Consider the following 7,537-nt stretch of genomic DNA (forward strand, 5'->3'; position numbering starts at 1 on the left):
TTTTTAAATATTTTTTTGTTTTCTAATTATTACTTTAATAAAATTCATAAGATGAACATTAAATATAATACATGAATATAAAATAACAGCGTGTTTTTAAATAATTAATTAGAAAACAAAATTAATATTAATAAATATCAGCAGATTTATATCTCTAAATTCAAAGATTTTATTTTTTAATTAACTGTTCTATGAATTATAATTTTGGAATTTACCATAAAAATATTTAAAGAAATAATAATAGAGATTCTTTATACCTATTTTATTAAATAAAAGAATCTTTATTAGCTTCCAAGTTATATAATTATATTATTATTTTTAATAGAATTATTATAAACGAAAAATGTAAATTATGTCATTTTTTTCCAATTCTATTGTGTTAAGTGTATTTAAAATAATTTTTGCAACCTTTCTACTAGCGTATCTAGTAATACTCTTTTCTTATAATTCCATATTATATTCACAACAATTATACACTTTCATTTCCCATTAAAACCGTATATATTTTTAAATTCCCACACACTTCTACTTCCTTACTATTTTGAAACTTTATTATTTGTTACACAAAACATTTATTCCAACCTACTTCTATAGTATCTTTCTGACACTAGATATTATTTTTTCTTTGTGTATACATATATGTATTAAAAAAAATGTTTAAATATTTCTTCTTTTTATTTATTTTTTGTTTGATTATTTTATAAATAAATATTTATAACATGAGAAACTCATTCCAAATTAAACTAGATAAAAATACTATGTAATAATAATAATAGTTATTTTTATTATTATTGTTGTTAAACCATAATGCCATAACCTATGTGATTATTATATTGTTGAAAAGTAAACATATATTTATTTGTATTATTTAATATTTTTTAAATATTTTAATATTGTGTTTATGGTGATTTTTTTATACATTATGTAATCTATTATTATAGTATAGTTTTAGTACTTATTTTAACCTGAAATAATTTATATTTATGTACATAATTTATATGTACATTTTTTTACAAATAATAAAATTAAAAAAAAAATGTTCCTTGAGTATTTTTAGTGGATGTAAACATTAATAATTAAAAAGTAATATTAATATATTATTTGTAAAATTAATAGGAAGAGGTAACCAATATGTTTTGTCCTGTTGAATAGTTTATTAACTATTCTGCCTCATTTGAGAATGAGGCAGAGGTAGCAATAGTTTATAAAACAACAAGAGGTTTTTACTATTGTGTTATATTCATCACATAAAGTAGGAGGCTGAAAGAAGATATTTGTCTTACAAACCTTGTTACCCTTTACTGCTTCCAGTTTTCTGACTAGTGTACCCGATGTCTTTAGTTCAGATGGCTACTAAGCAAAGATGAAAGAAGAAAGGATGTGAAATTTCTTTTTCGTTTATGCTATTAATAATTTTTTTTCAACTGTTGCGCCTCTCCTTTGTTGTATTATAATGTAAATAAAAAACGTATTATTTTGTTTAGTGTATATATTCTTTGCATGCATATCTATGAATATGATTTATTTAAATTTCAGTTTGGATTGAAAAAAATTCATTCAAATAAAAGAATTTTGTTTAAAAAAATTCAAAATACCAATAAAGTTTATTGAATAATAACATTAAAATGTTTATTTAATATACTAAATGAAAAATATTTTTGTTAAACCTAGAACAACATTGCATAAATCTAAAAACAATTATTTAATGTCCAAAAGTGAGTCGGTGATAGTTAGCCCATAACCTTAAGAACACAGTATACGTATATCTAGACAGTATAAGGCCTGCCAGATCAGATTTATTATAAATAGCGCTTCATTTCTGAATTCATTCGATTGTTGTTTACTAATTAGCAAATATTTTAGGCTGATGAACCAAAAATGCTACATGTCACAGTTATACTATTTCATCAACAATGGATACAGCCACCTACATAATCAAAATCAATAACAATACATTAAATTATCCAGTAATTTCAAAACTATCAAACAACAGCGATCAATTTTTAAAAAAAAACTTTGCATGCACCCTTCTAAGGCTCATTCTGCACAGTTTCGTAATCACTGTCCCACATCATTCATTTTTATATGATGAAAATCTTTTGATGTAATTCATAATATCTATTCGTGAAAAATTACGATGTTTATCCATTTCATTCCGAATGAAACACACTTCATGCAAGTGCAAAGATGTACATTTAAATCTAGATTAAAATAACAATTAAATACCTTCAATCTATTGATAATCCCTTCGTGGATAACCGGAGTTCTTTGGTGGTTGAGTTTCAATTAACCATATATCTCACGAATGGTCAACCTGAGACTATAAGACTAAATTTCATTTATATTCATGCATATCGTCCTCATTCATCCTCTGAAGTAATACCTTACGATGGTTCCAGAGGCTAAACAGAAAAAAAGAGAGTCTTTTATTAATGTTTAAGGAAATCATTTGATTTATTTTAAATGGTAATAAAATTTTAAAAGGAGTATTAGTTATCCAAAAGAAAATATTTTGTATAACAATTTATTAATTTTTAATTTTTTAGTGTTTATAAATGATTTGTAGTTACATTATATTCTAATACACCCCCAGAGTTTTTATTATGTTTACATATGCTATAAAATATGTTTGGAACAACCTGTAAATAATGATTAAATGTATTTTCTACAATTTTTCAAGATTAAGTTCTGAAATTATAAATAAATCTTTATGATAAAAATAAAAAATATTTAAAAACTAATTTATAGTGAATAAGATATAATAAGAATTTAATTTTATACAAAATATTTTTTTAATAATCTTTAAATGAAAAATACTGGTATATTAAATTTAAAATATCCAATTTAGTTCAAACATTGATAATTAATTAACTTAATAGATGCCATAAAGTTTTAATATAATGTATAGATATAACTTTAAGCAACACAGTTTTTCCCAAGTAGAAGATTATTTACAATTTAATTTTGAATTCAATTAAACATTATAATTACAAATTTTGTTGCAGGCTCAAGTACTGAGCTACATAAATGAAATTTGATACTCTATCTTACAAAAGCTTAGCATTCAAAGTTAAATCCATAATTAAATTTTGCAATCCTATTGAAACTCAAGAAATAAACAATGAATAATTAAACAGATAACTCAACATTTGCCTTTAATTATTAAAATCGTTGTTGTTCTTATTTGAATTAAGTTTAAATTAGAAAAAAATTGAAAAATAAAATTGAATTTCTAATAATATTAAAGTACAATTATAAAAAATCAAACTATAAACAGAAGATATCATAGAAGCTTATATTTTATAATTATTTATTAAAACTTTTAAAATCTCTATAGCATATCTGTAGAAATATATAATAAAATATTTGTGTATGTAAAAAATGCAACTATTTTGCCATGTAATAATATATTCTTATAAAATCTAAGTAAATACTGATATTTTTTTTTCTTTTTTATAAGATATTTTGTAATATATTTAAAAAATTAATTATTAATATTATTAAATTAATTAATAATTACTATTACAATATAAAATATACAAATATTATTTTGTAAATAAAATATTTTGTACTACTGATCATAATTTTTTTTTTGTCTGCAAATAAATGAGAGAATGGATGTTTGGTGTGTTTATAATTTTTAATAAAATATATTTCATTGAATTGTCTGTTTTTATTTAACAAAATTTATTAAAATCTTTTTTAAAACCTTTTCAAAGAAGTAAAATCTATCTTTGCATATAAACATCTAGCTATATGTTTATTACTGGTTATTAAAGTTTTGGTCTCCACTTTGTATAATTAGAAATACAGTTCTACAATGCTGAAAGAAATGTGAGACACATCTTTTATGCTTAACAATTAAGGTCCTATCTTACTTTCCCATCTAGAGAGCACTGCAGCAGACCTACATCTCTAGAAGGGCAAATATTGTAATTTGTCCAGTTTGGGGTCATATGGGGTTTTCATTGCATCTTGATGTTTTGACACCTAGGAACCCAAAAAACCAGATAGAAATTTTCCAGATGTTAATCTTCATATGTAAGTGTGTGTTCAATGCTGACCTCTAAATCACATTATATCTCCAGAACTAGTAGACTGATTTTGACCATACTTGATTAGATTACTTCTATAAATGGGGCAATGATGCCATTAAATTCTCAACTTAAAAGGTCAAGGGCGGTGAGGTTGTAGACCAAGATCACCCTCAGTATCTCAGATTTTGTCTCGTTAAAGTCATATTTTTCTTATGTACATTTGTTAACAATTAAATAATAACAATATCTACGAAAAAGCAAAATCTCACCCCCACTCCAAAAAATCCTCTAAACTAATGGCCAAGTGGGCCCCTTGCGTCAATTGTAACCCCTTTCATCACAAACACTAGTATTGAAGTCTACCATCTTGGAATTTCCATTTTCCCTTGTTTTCTTGGACCGAGAAATTTGAAATTCCACAAGGTTGTCAAGCAAATTATTTTTTTACACTTTAAATATTAATTATTTATTTTATTTAATATTTCAAAGGTTGGTAGCACTGATGTAAAGCTGTTGTGTCGCCTGCTGTGCTGTGACATCACAGGTGAGCGGTAGAATTAAATAAATGAGTAATATTTAAAGTGTAAAAAATTAACTCAGTGTGGCTGGGTCTCGAAATTGATCGCATGGTTGACTCGTTAACTGGTGCATTAAGCCTCGCGACTTCCAGTCTACCAACTGTACAAGCAAAATCTGTTCTACACAAGTTGTAAAATTACATTAGTTTAGTTAGTGCAGACCGTCGCCGCTAATACTAACACACCCGCGCAAATTAAATACGGTTTAGTATTTAATTTGTGTAGCGCTACATAGCGTGTAAATAGTGAGCGCTTTAGTATTTAATCAGTGAGTTACATAAACGAAAAAATATCATATTTAAATAAAATGATAAATATTTTAAATTAAGTTGTATGTGTATGTGTGTGTAAGCCATGCATGAAAAACAATATGGTTATCAATTTTTTTTCAAAAAGTATGAATCACTCTGCCCCCTTTCAGTCGTCAGTTCTCACACTTCCTCAAGCAATAGATCTGTAGAACATGTGCAAGTTATAATAGAAATAGAAATTTATCAAGAAAATAGTGTTTGTTTTTTGTGACATAAATATTATTAAATTGTTTCAAGGTGACATTGGATTAGTAATTATTAATATATTGTTATGTTTCTATACAAGTGTGTATAGAAAGTGTGTATAGTTTATTTGCAAAATATCACTAGACTAATCATTCTATAATTAAATATAAATAAATATGTTTGCCTTTAGGAATAGTTACGTAATGCACTTATATAAGTTATTAATTTACTTGATCCTTGTTAATGAGATGTTATTTTTTTTTAGGTTAAGTTTAGTACATTAAGGTTTTCTCATTTTACTGCAACACTTGCTTTCAAAATCTAATTTACCTCTATCTGTTTCTTCACTATGTATTTAGATGACTACAAGAAAAAATGTGGGATGGGTAAATTTTAAAAAAATTTTAATTTTTTAAAATCCACACTAGAAACTTGATGTTTTGGAGCTAGGGCTTTCATTAGAGATATAGTTTTTTTTCTTTTTAAGTCAAGGTCAAAGATAATTTGCAAGAGACTACTTTAAAGTTTTAACATATATCACTATAACTAAATGCAGAGGATTAGAGGTTAGAAAATTTAATTGCGTTGTTGAGGTAGGAATATAAATTCATCTATAATACTTTGTTAAACAAAAGTTATTTGTTCAAAAAGACAGATTCAGAGTAGTCACACATTACAGTAATTTGTGCTAGAAGTTATAAGGAATGAGTTGACAAACCTACTAAGCCTATATAAAGCTATTTGTTACATGCTTAATGAACGTCAAATGAGCACTCAATATACAAATGTGTCCTCATACACTACTAATAGCAATAAAATTGGCATATCACTATAGTAACAATGACCTTTCTGTCTACAAACAGTAAAAATCTTTAATCAGTTGATTAAAAATGTTTTCTATACACAATGAAAGTAACAGAAATAACAGTGTTGAGACTGTTAATTCAGTAAGTGAAATTACTGACTGAGACACTGAAAGTTATATGTTTATCCTCATGTTAGGTCCCTCATGCAAATTTAAACTTACAAGTAGAGAACCTAAACTTGTAAAGTAGAACAAATACTTTTTAAGGAAAGCTAGAAGCTTATAAATTTTAATTCAAAATTTAATAAAGTCAAGTTTTAAAAGCATTGTCTCAAAAATAATCAACTACATCGATAAAGAAATATAGAAATAGTCAATAAAATTTATGTAAAAAAATACTCTTTATTTTATCAGAATTGTACTTCAAAATGTTCCATTAAAAAAAAAGCTGTATGACATTTTACAGATAAATTCAAAGCTTATTTTATATAATCAAGTAGCCAAAGGAAATAATGATTAATAAAATCACTGAGCAGTTATAAATTTTCCTTTTTGTTGAATTATCCGCTTTCAGATTCAATTAAAACTATAGATTTAGAACTAATGATTAATATTCCTATATTCTGCACTTTGGTTAAACTTTTTCTGCAACTATTATTATTTAATTATAAGAACATGTAGTTAGTTATCCATCCAAAGAACCAACTTTGTTTAATTTGGGTTTAAGGTTTATAATAATTTAGGTAATTTAGATAGTTGGTTCACATCACTGACAATTATCTGGACTAAGAATCTATTAAAAAAATATTACATAACTTATAACTTCAAAACCAAACGTTGAAGGCACAATTAACAAAACAAATCTACAAACGTTGCCACCAACGTTCAATTTATCCATCCATGTATCTACAGTCATCTCTAAAACTGGAAAATTTTGTGAATGGTCACAGTTGATAAGCTCCCCAGAATAATATGAAATATGAGAATAAAAATAATTATCATTAAAGTGCAATTAATGATATTTACAGTATAAATTTTTCTAATTAAAAATACGGAAAATGGAGATTTAGAAGTTCCTTCATATTAATATTATAAAAATTTTTGTCACCCTTGATGTCAATTTAGTGTATGAAATCACATATGAAGACCAGTAACTGCATTTAACTTCACACCCATTTCATATTTCACTTGTTTTAACGTTAATAAATAATGATATTGTTTTTAGTGTATATAAATGACATATAATGAACTTTTCAAAGGAAGCATATCTGCCTTTGCAATATAGCACTATTTTATAGAACAAAAACTATCCCAGAATTGCACATCCACATACAGAATGACATTAATTTATTTAAATTATGTTTTAATAGCAATTACTTGGCATCGAGCCCTAAAATCAAATATATTCTTCTTAATACAAAAAACGATTTTTTTAAAACTCAACTTCAACTATAAACGTTTGCAAAAATAAATTACTTAGATATTCAAAAATATTTTATATGATCAAGCCAATTGTAATGCAGAAGTACTAAGGAAGAAACTTTGCTTTAGTTAATTCAACGTTAGAGTACGGTTAACAGTTTGGGGAGGTATTTATCTTACAACACTCAAACCACTTGT

This window comes from Lycorma delicatula, chromosome 9, assembly GCF_047948215.1.
Source record: "Lycorma delicatula isolate Av1 chromosome 9, ASM4794821v1, whole genome shotgun sequence".
Taxonomy (NCBI): Eukaryota; Metazoa; Arthropoda; class Insecta; order Hemiptera; family Fulgoridae; genus Lycorma; species Lycorma delicatula.